General features: G+C 41.3%; 2 long non-coding RNA genes across 2 annotated transcripts in view; both read right to left on the bottom strand.

Annotated features, from left to right (window-relative positions):
* The window catches only part of LOC117802972, a 78,613-nt gene that overhangs the window by 19,222 nt on the left and 41,381 nt on the right, over positions 1-18,010 (bottom strand). The window lies entirely within an intron of this gene.
* Positions 3,413-8,280, bottom strand: LOC117802973. Its single transcript, XR_004626462.1, has 2 exons — positions 8,006-8,280; positions 3,413-5,723 (listed from the first exon to the last, which is right to left on the bottom strand). It is a non-coding gene; the product is annotated as an uncharacterized LOC117802973 (long non-coding RNA).

Genomic DNA, 18,010 nt, shown 5'->3' with positions numbered 1-18,010 from the left:
CCGCGTTCTGGCACAAGGTTAAAAGCGCGGTGGTCCGGCCGAAATACCTTTCTCAGGAAGAACTCTGTCTTCCGTCTCCCACGTATGGCACAGTGGTGTTTACTCTGCAGGATTACTCAGCTTTCTTGTTTACCATGTAGCTAACTTCAGAATTGGCTCAAAGTGAATGAAAACATTGCCCCTTGGTTCTGACCCATCTTGATACATTTTTCTATTTACTTCACCAGCTTTGGGGGTCAAAATCTGGTGTAAGTATTAGGCAACAACTCATCCCTAATTTGTTTTTTTGTCCCTTGCTTTAGTCCTCAAGCTCTCAATTCACCTTCTATAACCCCCTATGCCATTCTAATGAGTATGATTAAACTAACTGTCCCTTGCTTCTTCTGGGCTTCCCAACGTTACAGACCCAGAAGCATTCTAGAGCGAGGTGAAAGGGAGCTTTTTATGGTGCTGTGTGCCATTCAAAATTTTCCATTGGCCTATAGCTCAGAGGTAAGTCTAGTTATTGGACTGAGTCCATTATTTCAAATATACTTAGATAATTGTACATTATTTGGACAAGAAGTAATGGCAGAAGCCAGAAGTATTCCGATGTTCTGTTCTCAAAAGGTCAAATGATGCTTTTAAAATTTTAACTACCTCTGAAGGATGAGAAGGGAATTTTGTAATGTGAAAATAAATCAAGCTCTCAGGCAACCCTCTTCCCCAGAGTCAAAGTGGTGATATACCACAGTGACAGGCAGACTTGGGATCCCTGGTTAAATGGGTCAGGTTATTTACAAACATTATTCTTATTATCATGAAAATAACCAGCAAGTAGGGAATTTTCTCTTGCCTTCAGAACTTACAGCTCACCACAAACGGCCTTTTATGTCTCAGCTGGTGAAACCATAAAGAGGTGTTATTCTACAAAACAGCTTTTCACAGGAACCTAATTCAATTTTAAGAAAATGAATATGAAGGGAAAATACCTGCTTTTGCTCTTTCAATCGCTCTGTCCTCCCCCTCCTCTCCTACTCTGAGGGCAGGTTCCTTTATCCTTCCCTAAAAGACCTCGGGAGTCCCCAGGTGTGAGAACAAACAATTGTCATTCATTGTTTGAGATGTGGCTTCTGCCAGAGGGAGAGCCATTAAGGGGCGCTCTTTGGGGAAATAATAAATGTATGGAAAGTTACACGCGATGGTAAGATATACTGAGACGTGATTGGTTGTAAGTTTTCCTGAACTCTCTCCTTGAAGTAGCTCCATTATCAGTAGATTAATAAGCTCCGCTTGTGCAGTAAACATGGCTGCGGGAGTGTCTCTCCAGGGGACGCCCGGCTGGCTCAGTTGGTTGAGCCTCAGTGTCTTGATTTCCACTCAGGAGATCGGTGGTGAGGTCAGGTTATGCACTGGTTGTGAAGCCTGCTTAAGATTCTCTCTCTCCCTCTCCCTCTGCCCCGCACCCCCACCCCCACTTCCCTCCCTCTCTAAAAAAAAAAGAGTGTCTCTTCAGCATATCAAATGTGTTTCACCTTTGCTAGCGGGACACACTTGCTTTCTTCTCTAATGTTATTGAGATTTTCTAAATGTTAATATCAAAGCCAAAATTGAATCAAATCAGAAGTGCAAAGTGCTGCTCTATTTTCAGACTACACTCCAATCCTCTCTTCTGTAAGGGCTGGGGGGCTGGGGGGCCGGGGGGGATGGTGGGTCCCTCCAGTTGACAATCACTATCCTATACTCACCTAATTTTTCTTCTTAAATGGCTATACCATGATCCATTTTTAGAATATGATGACTGTTGACCTAAATGAATCTCAATCAGTGGAATTTTATACAGTATAAGGACGAAGTTGTTGGGGGGGGCTGCATGGTGAAAATAATAAGTAATATAAATATTATATGCGGATGTAGTCCTACTTAGGAAGCAGCCATTGTGATCAAATGTTTATCGCACTGCTTGGAGGCAGACATTCTTCCCTTCAGACAGCTGAGGAAACGGAGACAAACAGTAGCTAAATAATTTATCCAGATCCTTTAGCTCATCAGTAACTGAACCAAGGTCCAACCAGACGAACCTTCACTGTCTAGGGGTTAGACTGCCTTTTTCATCTTTGCAGCTGGTCCTAACTTGTTAATTTGTCTATTAGTTATTACTGAGGTGATTGCATAATTTGTCATCCAAACTAGGACCGTTTCAAGAATAAAAGAGGGAGCTCTTAAAAACTCTGCGAGGACAACAGGCATAAGTGGGGGCCATTCCTACGGAAATCTGGATGCAGAGTCAACTTAGTTGTTAGGGACTTGGAACATTATTTTCTGTAGGAGCACTGTCATGCATGGGCGTTAGAGCCCCAGGTCAACCCTCCTCCATTTTCTTGAGGTTTTCCTTCATAGACCCCAGGCCACTGTGGCCCTCACAAGAAAATATTGGAGTGAAATATCTCCACTGCAAAAATACAGAATTCCTCTCCCCCACTAAAACTCCTTTTTAGCAAGGAATCTTTCTTTTTCTAATGTAGCAGGTGAATGTGCTTATTTTAAAAATTTTTCAATGATACTTTAACCTTTTTTTAAAGTCTCTAAATAATGCGCATGATATATGACTATTTGGGTAAAACAAAATTATTTTTATACATTGACACTGTGTGTATGTGTGTGTTAATACCTACATATATCTCTGGATAATACCCACAAGAAATGCCTCCTCACTGTTGCATGACAACAGTGGAAGGGAAAGGATCTTGAAATCGGGGGTTGAGGGGTGCGGGGGTGTGGGGAGTAGGGAATGGAGATTTATTTACACAGTATCTCTTTTTATTCACATTGAATTTTTTGCCATGAGTATGTTTATTTCTCAAATGAAGTAAAGAGAAAAACTAGATACATACCTCCCATTCAGTGACATTGTATCATAGCCAGTAGGAAAGCAATCTGATTAAAGTAATTGCGCCGATTGCTGCTTGACTAATAACTTTACATCTTAAAAAAAAAATTGACCTTTTGAGAAGGGGATGCCTGAGAATGGGAGTAGATCTTTAATTGGGTGGAATTTTAAGCAGCATAAATAAGGAAAGGGAAGAAATTCAAGTGAACTCAAGGCGGTCACTCTCCTAAGTTGGCGCTCCTCTCTACACTCTACATAGTTTATATTCTGTGTAAGTTTCTTTCTTTTCTCTAATTATGAACCCACAGGTTTTCTAAAATGTCCATTTTTTTTTTTACGACGGAGGAAGTTTACGTTCCAACCACAATGTGGAAAAGAAAAAGATTGCAGAATATATAACCATTTATAAATATAACTTTTAGACAAGAAATGGCACTTGCCTAATTTGGAGTCTCAAGAGTATGTGGAATTTTCTGCTCGTTAGTTATGAACACAAACACTTCCAAGATTAAACCATGCAAATAGTGGAGGAAAGGATCAATGATGTGCAAAAGTATTTATTTTGGCCATATGCTTTGAGACAATGCAGTGCAAAACCGTGTCCTTTAACTAGCGTCTTGAATACTGCATGATTCAAACAGAAGCAATCCACAAGCGTCGGACAATGTATTGGCGTTACAGACGTTGTATATAAGTATGGCGGAGACTTCAATTTCCCACCCAATTTCCCTGCCCTTCCCTTATTACTAGTCATAGAACGCTGATTTCATTTGGGGCAGTGATTTTTTTTCCTCCTAAGAGACCACATCTTCCAGGCTCCCTTGCAGCTGGGTGTGGCCATGTGACAAAGATCATCGGGCATCGCTAATGAATTTTAAGTGAAACTATTTTGAGGCACTTCAGGGGGAAGCACCTTAAAAGGAGTTTAACGAAGCTGGGAGGGGGTCCCTTTTGCCCTCCCTTTCCTCTTCCACACTTGGAGAGAACATTTAATGACTAGAGGGACGTCATGGCCTAAGGGTGGAAGAACAGAGATCTAGAAAGAGCTTGGGTCCCCATGACTTTGAGAAGCCACGATAGGAGCCCTGATAGTCAGAGGTAGGATTTCTTTTATGTTAAAAGTAACCCATTGATGTTAAGTGTCTGTCATTGACAGCTAAATGCATTTCCTAACTCATCAAACCAATTACTTCTCTTCTTTGGGAGGAAGGCTATCACGGGATGAAACGAATTTGACATTCATTAATCATCGTTCCTAATCTTGGCATTTCACCATGCCTGCTTTTTGTTTTGTTTTGTTTTTAATTAATTCAATTTAAAAAAGACATTTTATCTTTTAGAACAACCCAGGGGCTCTGTCTTCAGTTCTTCCCGTGCTAGCAAAATTCCTACCCTTTGTGAACAACCATCTTTCGACTCACAGAAACCTCAATTAATAATCATTTTGCTCACAAGATGACTCTAGGGGACACTTACTCAGACACTGTGACTGTCACCATCATTGTTGGAACTGAAGTTATATACACAGATGAACTTTTCTCACTTGTTTATTTTCCATGTGGGGTGTCTCATTTAAAACAAACCCATTGTAAGTCCCTAGGCCCTAGATGTAGGCTGTGTTATGTATATCCTTTGAAACTTTTTTCTTCTTCCCTCTAGGAAGGAGGGGAGGTAAAAGCTTGAGTAAAGGGGGAAAAGAAAATTTAAAGAAAGAAGGAAAAAAAGGAACAAAATAAAAACCATATTTTTAACAAAAGGATTTTTGAAAGCCTTGGAAAATGTTGTGTTCACTCACATAAGGCCCCACTGTTTTAAACATATTTTACTATAATTTTTCCTTCAAAATTCTGACATACAAAGTTGAACAGGGCTCTTTCTGTGTACAACCCCGGGACATGGAGAAATAAAAAGAACAGTATTCCAACTAATGCATACTCAGTGGGAATCATAATATCGCATAATTGCTTGAAATTCACAGGCCGATCCGATGTCATCTTCAGAAATATGCAAGTTTCCCTTTGTTTTCTGACTTAGAGATATTTCCTTGCTTTAGGGCTTAACCCTTCAGTTGCTACCCCTAATTATTAACATGATTGGAAATGAATGTAGAGCCACACTTCCTAAACCCACACCAAATGTTAGGTGAGATCCCCCAAATCTGCCAACTTTTGTTCTACAGAAACACAAAATATGTATTTAACTTTATCAGTGAACCTCAAGTGTTCCTTTTTACCCATTTCCTTTTCTACCTGTTTCTAAACACACACACACACACACACACACACACACACACACACACACACGGCCCTTGAAATTCCCACGAAAATCTTTGCAAGAACAAAGAGTTGCTATTTCGGAGCATGTAATGACATGTTTAAAAGTTCATCAACTTCTCCCTTTAAAAAAAATCTGGCAGTGAGTCTAAAATAATAATTCACAAAGATTTAGAGAAAAAAAATCCTTGAGACTTCTTCCTTTGTAACATTATGTAAATCACAAATATACCACTGGTCTGGAAGTGATTACAACAAGCTACAAGACAAAAGATATTCCTAAGCAGACACTGCTGACAATGGGCTCTCTTTTCCCATCAGCATGTAAGAGGATTTGGGAAGGTAAGGTCTCATAATAGTTAATAAGAGATTCATGCCATTATGAAGAATTCCCAAGCGTATGTGTTCCAAGAATAAACTCTAAGTCCTGGGCCGTAACTGATCACGTGAACTCATTACAGCAATGTGTCCTCTTATTCAAGGTGAATGAGTCTTTTGGTGTTCCAAGCATTCCTCCACTCCTCTCCAGTTTTCTCTTTGCTTCTCAATTGTCATTGTCCCTGTCCTTCCAAACAGGATCCCTGAGTGAAAAGGAGGAAGTACTATATAAACTGTTCATTCTAGAAGTGTGAGTCATTCCTGAATCAGCTCCCCCATTCCCTATATAAGCGACACCCAGGCATATCTAAGCTCCTCAGTTACTTGTAGGAAGCATTTCTTTGTTTTGTCTTTCCCCACACCGTTCCAGAGGGCGAAGGTTTAACTTTTTCCCTCTCCTCCAGGCATTTCAACACTGGGGTTGGCTATTCAGTTAATGGAACACAGAGAATTTCATTTTGCTTGATAGTATAGCATTAGAAGCGAAGGCCAGCCAACTCAAAGGGACACTGCAATGCCATTTTATAATGAAGCAGAGCGCCCGCTGGACTGCATGTTATAACAGATGTTTCCTGGCCCCAGGTACTAAGCCAGCACATAGTAAAACTGCCCAGAGCCTCTCCCTGAGCCAAGATGGGTCAGTGTCTGGAACAACTCCTGTCTAGTGTCTCTTACTGTAATTAGAGAATGAGGCTAGCTTTTGGTCATTAATTCCATTTGAAAAATAGCCATGGCTAAATTAAAAAAGAAAAAAAAAAAGAACATCAGAGTGCTTTTAAAATTGAAAAGCCCAATAATAAAATGGAGATAATTTATTGGTGATTTATGATTTCTAACCATGTTTTAGACCTTATATAAATTCTGTACAATGATTTGCAAAATTTTGCAAGATGATTTGCAAAATTTTCACTCCTTTTATGAAATGGATAAAATTAGAGGCTCCTTATGCTTAGGCTGGAAAAGAGTTTAGAGATTGGTTAGTACCAGGAAATGAAACTCAGATGCCTTAGCCTCCCGTGGGTCAATGAACAAAGCAACCGAGGGCAAGGGCAATCATTCTGCCTTTTCTCTCTAGTTTTCTTTCATTTTCTTGTTTCCAATTAGAGATGAGGGTGCAGGATTAGATCTCCCTACTGTGAGAAAACTATAGTCCAAGCAGAGCTGACGTGTAGGTGGTGTGCACCTGAGACTAACGCCATCCTTACCGGTTGAGGTCTAGAGGCTGCTCTCAGCCCACTGAGTGATGCCCGTCACTGGGCATCTGCCCTTTCTCTGGAACTCTTGGATCTCCCCATGATCCAGCAGCTGGGGAGAGCAAGGAGCCCCCAGGATGTCGTTCTAGCACAAAGGTGTCCATTCTGATAGGTCAGTCCCCAGGCCTTAGTAGTGAAATATTTTCAACATCACCCTTGAGTACAAGTCCAATGACAAATAGCAACTGATATTTTACCTCTGTGTAGGCAGACAAAAGGGCAAAAGAACCTGATAAGGTCATTGGGACCCTGGAAAGCCCATGCTCTGTTAAAGGGGGCAGCTTCTACAAATTGAGGAGAAATGTGGGACCCAGGTAGTCAGATCTTCTGATTCCTTAAGAGAAAATAAAACCCTGTGTCCTTATATAAAATCTCCCAATTAAAACACTGTAAGGGGTAAACAACATGCTTTGTGGTTCAGATATGGCCTAGGTGCCCCAAATTTGCAACCTTTCCCATTCCTGAGACAGAGGAGAGGACTGGTGTTGAAGTGACTTACCCACAGGTCACGCAAGCGCTCTAATGGCAAGGTCAGAACTAGAACCTAGGGCCCCTGATTTTCCGTCCAGTGAGAGCCGACTTTCTTTAAAACAGGTTCTATACACCATGGAACACCCTTCAAGAGAGCTCTGTAAACTGCATGACCTATTAAGTAGGAGGTTAGATGCGTTTAGTATGGCAGTCGTTTATGTTACTGTTTGCTCTGGCAGACAAAGGGAAAGCTCATCTCCGAGGGCTGACACATAAAGATAAAAGCAAGGGCAGAAGTTCCAGAGATAACAGCCTTGCACAACTGCGAGAAACGGTTGGCCCTCTGGCTGCTTGGAAATCACTTTTTTTTCCCAAAGATTTTATTTATTTATTTGACAGAGAGAGACAGCCAGCAAGAGAGGCAACACAAGCAGGGGGAGTGGGAGAGGAAGAAGCAGGCTCCCAGTGGAGGAGCCTGATGTGGGGCTCGATCCCAGAATGCCGGGATGATGCCCTGAGCCGAAGGCAGACGCTTAATGACTGAGCCACCCAGGCGCCCCTGGAAATCACTTTTTAAGCAAAGATGTCGACAGAACTCCAAGCAGGGTTTTAAAACAGCTCCATGGTGAGGGTGCGCCCTGGCAGGGTGAGAAAGCATCCAAGTCTGAAGAAACGCCACTGTTAGGGGTCATCTGAGTTTAATGGATCTCTAGTTTCATATGATCCTGAGACCAATGTGCTCTTTCATAGTTATTCCTTACCTTTGTTATTAAACAAGGTTGCGCCCAGGGTGAAGTCAAGTGTTCATAAAATACATTTGTTCATACACTGATCGCAATGAGCGCTAAGTAATGTACAAAAGCGTTGAGTCACTATCTTGTGCACCTGAAACAAATATAACACTCTATGTTAACTATACTGCAGTTAAAATTTAAAAGACTTAATGAAAAAAGAATAGAGAACCTCAAAAAACAGATTTGTTCATAGATTAATTCACATTTATTCGGGACCTGCTACAGGCTAGACCAAAATTCCCAAACTGTGATTCACTTAATTTTCAAAAAATCCATGTGTTCTTTTTCCTTAAATAGACAAAAACTGGGGGCCCCTGGGTGGCTCAGCTGGCTAAGCATCAGACTTGGTTTCTGCTCAGGTTATGGCCTTCTGGGTGGTGAGCTCGAGCCCCACGATACGTTCCACACTCAGCAGAGTCTGCTTGAGGATTCTCTGCCTCTGCCCCTCCCCCCACACACATATGCACTCTCTCTCCCTCTCTCTCTCTCAAATAAATAAATAAAGCTTTTTTAAAGACTTTATTTATTTATTAGAGAGAGAAAGCCTGCATGCCTGAAAGTGAGAGAGAAAGAGAGAGAGAGCAGGGGCAGAAGGAGAGGAAGAAGCAGACTCCCTGCTGAGCAGGGAGCCCTATGCGGGGCTCGATCCCAGGACCCTGGGATTGTGACGTGAGCTGAAAGCAGACGCTTAACTGACCAAGCCACCCAGGTGCCCCCAAATAAATAAATCTTAAAAAAAAAGAAAAGAAAAAAAAAAAAACTGAACTATCGTTCAGTGTTGAGATTGTGGTTATATAAATGAATTAAGTAGCCCTTGACCTTAAGACTCCATAGACCATTTATACATAAAGAACTAAATAAACTTAAAATAAAAATGATGGGAATGCTATGATAAAAGCAGAGGGGGAGCCATTCATTTTCGTTGGGTCACATGCAGAGGTGAAGAAGACCTCACCCCGGATGTGATATTGAGTTGAGCCTTGTAGAATGAGCAGGAATTTCCAAGGGCAAAAAGGAGTAGAAGGTCACTACGGGCAGAAGAAGCAGCTGGAAGATAGGCACAAAATCCTAAAGTGTGTTGGGTGTTTGGGGAATAAGGAGTGGTGCAGTCCAGCTAAAGCCAAGGACACATGAGGAGAGTGGTGGGAAAATCTGACTGGGCTTGGTTTTGAATATACGATTACGTAGTAGGGAGCAGAACCTCGGACACTGAACGTGAAGGAGCACGACCGGAGGTCTCAGAGCAGGAGAGCATCTGACCTGCTCTGCGTTACAGGAGGATAATTTTGCCTTTAAAAGGCTGGTGAGGGAAGGGACCGATGGTAAGAAGGTCAATTAGGAAGCTCTCCAAACTCCTGAAGTACTGAATGAGAATAGCAGCTGAGACAAAAAGGAAAAGCCAGATTTGAAAACCTTTTTTGTTTGAGGTAGAAACAATAAAGCTTGGTGACCAGTTCGATAAGGAAAATGGAAGAGGTACAGACTGGGTGCAACATCTTTAATGGGCAGATAAAAATGCCATCTATCAGGATCTAGGGGGAAGCAGGGCTTTCGGAGGGTGGGGTGAGAGAAGGGAGGGGGTGCTGGTTGATGAGGTGAAGCTTGGAGATATTCAAGTGAAGTGCCTTCAGAAGACTCTGATCTCAAATGAGATTTTTAACTCTCAATAAAGTTTTATGTGTTTAAAAAAAATAGAAGGCTCTGGTAGGTGAACCTCACCAAGAAAGCTTAAAAACAAACTGGGCCCAAGAGGAAAGGTGATCAGCGAAGAGCTTGACTCATGTAGAAATGCTCTGAAAATGACCTTTATATGATACCGACAGAAACTACTTATACGGAGAACCCCAACTTATGATAATTAAATACTTTAAAAGCTCGTAGTAAAAGAAAACACAAAACACCACTTCATCCAGCTTCCACGTCATTTTCTTTTGGGGAAAAAAAGGGAGAACAACAAACTCGGGAGATGATTAAAAGTGCACTGGGCTTAGAACCCTGCAGACACAGATCTGAATCCTGGTCATGTTATTTACTAGATGTTTGACTTTGGACAAGTAATTATTTAATCCCTCTTGGCAAGACACTTTATGTGCTTTGAGGCAGACCCTATTCCGGGGACTGGGAATATAATGATAAATAAACCCTGCCCTCAAAAAAAAAAAAAAAGAGCTTAAATGATCATTTTGAAAAAAAACTTGAAGATTGCAACGAGACACTACCGTCCAGCAGTCAGCACAGCGCACGACACAGAGAATGCTATGAACCTGTCGTTTTCTAAGCGCCAAGCACTTTCTAGTCATTAGCTCATTTAATTCTTACACCAAAACTATGAGGTAGAGATTGATGTTGTTCTATATGCAATTGAAGAAACTAAGCTTAGGTGCCTTGCCCAAGTTCATGAGGAACAAACCAAGACTTCTCTGACTCCCCAAATGTTGCGCTTCATTTTTCCTTTGTCAGATTCGTGCTGTAGGCAAGAGCCTTCTCTCTTAATGTCCGAAAATATGAGTAAATGAACTAGAAGTTATCATCCATGGAAGTGCCAGTTAAGATGCCATATTAACATGAGGATAATCCAAACTGAAACTAGTCAAGATAGCACTGGTATAAATAGCTTCTGATGATATTCCGAATGACTGAACCAGGGATGATGTCCTACAAATGCTCTTCAACAGCTCCTAGGTCGGCCAAAGGCCCCACAGCCGTACAGGGCGGCCCTGGCTCCAGGTACAAAATTGGTTCCTACCTCAAATCATTTCTGGAAATGGGTAGGAAAAAAAGAATTAGTGAGTCAATAACTTACGATTAAAAGCATTTTGGAGGTAATTTGCACCATTAAATAATGGAATATGACTGCTTAGAAATCATTCTGGAGTGAGAATCTTTGCCACTTGACTCCCTTTTTATGTCTTCTGCTTTGCTCTCACTCTGAATCGCCCTCTTCATTTCGACCGCACTGGCCCTATTATGTTGTCTTCCTTGTCTCCCCAGGATAGCCCTCAGCCACTTGTCCCCCACCTCCTTGCTCATGCTACCGTGATTGCTCCAAGCCTCTAACCCATTCAGTAGCTCCCATCACCAAAAAATATACCCACGTTCATGTAAGAACACAGGTCGCTTACAACCTTTGGGCCTTCATTCTCAATACACAGAACTTCTAGGTCTCAAAGATGCCCTGCTCCTTACACCTCTGATTCTCTGTGCTTCCTGGCCCCTCTGCTTGGACTGCCCTTCCCCAAGCTCATCTGATAACCTCTTATTCATCTTTAAACACAGAGTCCAAGAGTCATCCTCTCTGAGAAAGCTTTCAGTCCCTTTCCATGTTCTAGTTTTTGTGTCCCACAACGTTCTGTTTATTACGGAATCTGTCACTCTCAGATTTTCACTCATTAATGTGTTGATTTCCCCCTTGACAGAAGGCACATCAGCCTCTATACCTTTGCAGGAAGGCCCCAGCATGTATAGTAAAAGCTCAGTAAATACTGTTGTATTAAATAGAACTGAAGCCATGGGTGCCTGGGTGGTGCAGTCGTTAAGCGTCTGCCTTCGGCTCAGGGAATGATCCCAGCGATCTGGGATTGAGCCCCAAGTCAGGCTCCTCTGCTGGGAGCCTGCTTCTTCCTCTCCCACTCCCCCTGCTTGTGTTCCCTCTCTCACTGGCTGTCTGTCAAATAAATAAATAAATTCTTTAAAAAAAAAAAAGAACTGAATCCAATCGTCATCTTCATGGTCATCACCCCCTGGTTAGTGGGCTCTCACAGGACTGTAACCTGTTGGTAGACGCTACATTTCATGCTTAGCGTGGTGGCATCTGAGATGACCAAACTCTGCTACTTCCGGCACGAAGAAAAGAGCGCCTCTCGAAAATGGGAGGTAAACACGAAAAGCTAGAGGAGCCTGAAATGTGCTCATTTTATCACTCTTGGAGGCCAGAAATTGGGATTTTAGTGCAGGCCAGGCCACTTATCTTACAGGGTTCTGACCAGTTTTCTGAGAAAAATAAAAGAAACGAGTAAAATGAAAATCTGTGGCCAGAAGGTTACAGAAAGGAAAGGTACACATTTCTGCTAGGGAATAGGAAGTGGTCTTGTCTTCCGCAGCAGGGCTGTCTAATAAATCTGGAGAGTTTTATTGACTTCATAGGCGCAAGAATAACCACCCGGAGAAGACATCGGGTTTCACTTATTTTTTTGGAAAGTAATTTTTCACAGACGCGAGGTTAAAAGAAAGTGGTTGCACGGGCCTCGGCTGTGATGGTGTGTCTTCTGGTATGCGTAATGCAACTGGATCTCAGTTCTGGGACAATGCCCAGTCTCAGAGGCCTAAAGCCTCTGGTGAAAGCAATGAGGACAGAGTGTTGCCAAAATTTTATGTATGCAACTGTAGATCAATTGTCTTAGTGCAAGGATAGACTTTGATCAAGAGCATCTGGAGGGAGGGGTTTCATTAAACGCTGTTTTCAACTCTTAATTCTACAGCTTTTACGTCTACTTGTTCCTAAGTCTACCACAGACCCTGAATGGCCCTGACACAGGGAAGCCCCTCCCCAAGCCCACGTCTGGCTCTCAGACAGCAGCAGTGACTGGCACGGAAGGAGTTCTTGGGTAGAAAAGATACACAGTTTAGAAGACTTTGCTCCTCACTCCCTGATTTTTGGTCTCATGTTAGACATATTCAAAAAGGAAAATGCTTGAAGCTCTCCCCGTCCTGCCTCACGTCTGTGATTCATTAGGAACACTTGAAAACTTCCCCTACACAAAGACAAGCTTTCCTAAGAAAGGATTGATAAGGGTGTATGTTTGTTGGATGAGTTCTTCCGTTTAAAAGTGTCTGGCCAAGAATAGAAAATTCAGCCAGTTTTAGAAGGCTTAAGGGTCCACTTCTGAACTCCTTGCAATTGTCCTCGTCATCATGGAAGAGATGGCAACTAAGTAAGGTTTCTAACAGTTTGCAACTTTCATGTTCAATTCTCGGGGTGAACCTGTGGGCAACTTCACCCATAGGGCAAGGAAAACTTTTCTTCACAAGATCATATTTCTTTCATAAATCAAGAGCAAGGCAGATAGAGGAGCCATAATCTTGGCCAGCTGGGTGGCAGGTGGCGCCACCTGGTGTGTGGGAGGCCAGTTACCCTCGGAGTCATCAGAGCCCCCAGCATCTCCAGCAACGTGTACTGGGATCTGAGAGTTGGATCACTGGACTGAGAAGCAGGAAATCAATCAAATCGAAAACCACTCCATCTGAAATATCACCTATTGTATAGATGCAAAAGTAAATGAGTGGTTTTGAGATGTAAGCAACAGAATCCTTTTTCAAAGGAAAATCTTAGATAATAGATTAGCAAACATTTATTGGGTCCTTGGCATGTGCGGAGCACTGGGCTAAGCACTGTATGTGTATAGTATCACTTAATTTAATCTTCACTACTCTTAAATAGGCACTGTTCTCATGTCTATTTTATAGACGAGGAAAATAAGACATCAACATAATATGTAGCCCACCATATGAAGTAGATCAAAGCAGGGCTCTTGCGGGGCAACTAGGATTAGAATACCATGAACCTTTAACTGCTGGCTGCCTTCCTCTTCCACCAGCCTCTTCTGTCTCCTTAAAGCAACCCCAAAGCTCTGTGGAGCAGTTTTGAAATCTTTTGACTAGATAACCCCTAAAGTTTTATCCCATCTAAAGCCCGGTGATCCTAATTCTGGGGCTGTAAACCATAGTAATCCTCAAAGCAAGTTCATGAGGCCTAGATATTGGCAAACCTGGCTCTTCTTTAATAGCCCACTCAAAGGCACTTTTCACATACCTTTAGAGAATAGATTTTTCAAATTGCTTTGCATCAATAAACGTAAAGATGAAATCAAGGAATTTTGCAGATGTAAACATACTGAAGCTCTGAGATTAAATATGTTGTTTACATTGAAACAGCAGTGCTAGGGTCAGGACCGATTTCTGTTTCTTGAATAGTTAAGTTATTAAGTATTCTATAACTAACACATTTGCTTAAACACAGAACGACAAATTATCTCAAAAAATGCAGCTAGATACAAGCATTAGGTGTTAGCATTTTTACCTCTCACATTAGCTAGATGTCTGTCTGGGTATCGGCTTGCTCAGAGCAGGGGGTTCATCAAGGAAAGGGGGAGACTTTTGATGTCTTTGTTAGCTTTTCACAAAGGCAAAAAACTCCACAGGCTGAACCTCTTAACTCCTAACTCACATCAGACATCCCTAAATTGCATGGTTTTAGTGTTGCTAAGGGGGGGTGGGGAAACAGGCTTCTTCTTACAGTGTGGTTGAAGGTGTAAATCGGTATAAAATTATTGGAGGGCAATTTGGCAATAGCTATTAAAAATGAAATGCTCATACCCTTTGACCCAATAATAACTCACCTTCTGGGAATTCATCATAGAGAAATACTCCTACAACAGCTCAAAGATGTAAGTGTAAAATGATGTTTGCAAGAATATTTGATACAGGGAAAACTGGAAAGAACCCAAATGTGCATTAGCAGGCAACTGGTTAAAGATAGTACAGTTCGGCTATACGGTACAATACCATGGAGCCACTAAAAAGAAAATTAAAAAGCAGCTCATTTTTTTCAGACTGGCATAGAGAGATGTCTAGGACATATTGCTAGGTGGAAAATAGCATGCTTCAAAGTTGAACTATAATCCCATTTTTTGTAAAATAATAAATGAAATTTTAAAATATGCCTTGAGAAAAAATGTTAACTGGTTTTCTCAGCTGTGTGGGATTATGGAAGATTTTCACTTTCAATGCTATATATTACTATAATGTTTCAAGTTATTTATATATGTGTATATGTATATTTATATAGATATGCATTACTTTTGTAATCAGAAAAAAATAAATGTTTCTGTAGCTTGGTCCCTTGAGAGCCCTGTTACAAAAGTGTAGAAGGCTAGTCCAAACCCATTAACTCTACTGGAAAACAAAACTTAGCTGAAATTGGAACGGGGATGTTGCTTAACCAAAGGGAGGCCACTCATGGAAACTCCTCTGGCCTTTAGAGTCTACAAGCCATTGTAATAATGAGCCCACAAAGAAAAGTTCTTTTCAAGGGGAGCTAAGGAGAATACATTCAAAATGCAGCCAGTTTTTGAACCAGCGCTGTAGTTGAGAAGACGTTTGAGGACCAGAGAGTCTAAGAGGTCTCCGCTTCAACGGTGATTTGGGGGTCGGGGGTGTCATTAAAGATGAAGAAGAGTTTGTGTTTAATTTTGACACTTTCTCCAAACTAAGACGCGGTGCGATTTACCTAGCTCAGGGGCCGATTCCTACTGTGGCGATGGTGGCTGGGGGGAGGGCCATGGCTTATACAATTAAGGCGACTCTTCATGACAAAGAACGAAAATTACAAATACAAAATTAGGTACAGCACTTCCGAAGCGGCCCCTGAAAAGGACAGGCCCTTAAGCTAAGCTTAATTAGCTTCCCAGAGATCTGCCCCGTCTGACTCAGAGTTCTTAAACCAAGATAACAGGGGAGAGTAACGGGAACACTTCCTTTCCTTTAAGAATTATCCTGCCAAAGAGAAGTTTCGGTGTCACACGTGAAAGCTAGAGGCGGCACCCCAGGGCCGTGGGAGACTGTGAGATCTCTGTTCTTTGGGGGGATACTCGAGTTTCTGTGGATGTTCAGGCTCTGAAGACGCCGTACTTGTTGACAATGGCAGACGCCCAGGTCTTGATGCTCGTAAAACCATGGCAGTCGGAGTTGGAAAAGATGGATTAGGTCATCAATCCAGATTGAGGTCCAAGGCAGGATGGTTCACTATTGTAGTCATTCCAAGCCTTTGTCCAGGCGGCTTGGAAATGTCTTGAGGGCCTCACTCTTAGAAGGCTGTTCCTCTCTTCTGGTTACTGGGCAAATGTTGAGGTGTTTGATGGAAAAAAAAAAAAAAAAGCAGTTTAGAGTTGGAGCCACACAAGTACTTAATTATATCCATTCACCTAGATTTCTATCAGTGTTTTCCACATGAAGAAAACGATTTAGTGTAAAGAAACTCTTGTGTCTCCGGCATAAAGTTGCCATCAGGGAACAAATCACTGATTTTTTCCGGTTCCTTGTGTTTCAGCTTTGGTGGTGAGTTCGTTCTTAGCCTTAGGAGAAAAGCTAACTTGCTGGGGTTCCCCTTAGCCGGCACTACCAAGAAAGAGTAATATTGAAAAGCTGCTTTTGTTAATAGAAAGTGACTTCCTAAACACTCTTTTGGGTCTGTTTACCTGTCCTTGGTGAACTTAGTGTGTTCCCAATTTTTATTTTAGGCTTTTATGGGGCTATAAAAATGGGGACTCTGAAAGCTAAGTTTCTACTTCTTGATGTTTTCCTTGCAGTCTGTATTGATAATACTACTCATCTCCCAAAAGATTTTGGTGGCTACTTTTTTTGTAACAAAGAGAGGATTGTTCTAGACTAGAAGGAGAGTCCAACCCTTGACCTGAATTGTTATTGATTGATTAATGTCTGCTGGCTGTCCTGGCGAAATCTCTGATCCGTAGGCCTCATGTGTGTGATTGTGTGTGTGTGGTTGGCTTGTTTGTTCTTTCTGTGTTAGGCGGTTTATGGGTTTATTTGTTGTTGCTGTTTGCCTTGAAAATACTTAGAACAATTCTTTCTTTGGTAAGTAATGCCATTAGCAAATGTAAAGTTCTAAACAATAATATAATATTTGGACATTGGCATTTGAAAGTTTGTTTCGATTTTAAGTCAAGACAAGTAGGCATTAGTTTATTGATGTTAGTGCCTTATTATTAGTAAGGGGCTCTTTTAGCAACAAGCAACCCTCAGGAACCTCTTTTTTTTTTTTTTTTATTGTTCCCAAAGATGGGCTTTCAGTTTATCAACTATCAAGAAACTAACCTAAAGGTTCCGTGCTGGGCTGGGCATGGAGCCTGCTTGAGATTCTCTCTCTCCCTTTGCCTCTGCCCCTCCCCCTTCAAAATATATAGATGGATAATAAATAAATAAACGTAAAATAAATGTTTAAAAAAGAAACTAACCACAAATGCTATCTGAGTTAAACTTAGGTTGAGTTTAATTAGATTTAAAAAGTTGACTGGGAATTAATCCAAAACAAAAAATGTCCTCATCAAAAAAAAAAAAAAAAAAAAAAAAGGCTATTTGAAAAGGTATAGGAAAGAAATAGAATTATGGGGCAATATTAATTTTAAATCTCCTGAACTGAAAAAGTAAAGGTAGAGATGCTAGCTGTTAAAAGATATTCTTTATTTTAAAAATATTCCGTAGAGTATGTCTACCTCTGGAACTTTCTGTGACGCCCTCCTTTCAGAAATGTGCCTATCCATGCTAACAAATTACTAAGATAATGGAAAATAAAAATTCCTGAGAAGAACAAAATTACCAAAGGTACATTGTCATTGGAAATCACTAGAAGAAGGGCGCCTACATGGCTCAGTCGGTTAAGCGTCTGCCTTTGGATCAGGTCATGATCCCAGGGTCCTGGATTGAGCCCTGGGTCAGCTCCCTGCTCAGCAGGAACTTTGCTTCTCCTTTAGCTTCTCTCCCCTGGCTCTCTCCCTCTCTCTCTGTCAAATAAATAGAATCTTAAAAAAAGAAAAAAGAAAGAAAATCACTAGAATATTTTCCCAACCCAAAACCATTCAATTTGCCAAAAGTTTTTTTATGATTTGTGAATGTACTTAAATGTAATCTCATAAAGAAGTTAAAATATTTTAATTGTGCATTAAACAAATTCTTTTTGGGAAAAATAATGAAATTATATGAATTTAGTACTGTCCAGAAAAATATGGGCTATGTAATGAAAAGTTAATAACGCTGGTGACCTCAGCAATGTGAGCTATCCTAAACTCCTTATTGGCAAATAAGTTGTAAGCTCTTAAATGTATGGATTTCTGTCCTGAATAGAAGACTTCAAACATGGTTGGGTACCAAAAGTGTTTCTGGAACAAATGAACATGATTG

Source organism: Ailuropoda melanoleuca, chromosome 7, assembly GCF_002007445.2.
Source record: "Ailuropoda melanoleuca isolate Jingjing chromosome 7, ASM200744v2, whole genome shotgun sequence".
Taxonomy (NCBI): Eukaryota; Metazoa; Chordata; class Mammalia; order Carnivora; family Ursidae; genus Ailuropoda; species Ailuropoda melanoleuca.
The sequence above is the reverse complement of the archived record's forward strand: the minus strand, read 5'-3'. Positions and strand labels throughout refer to the sequence as shown.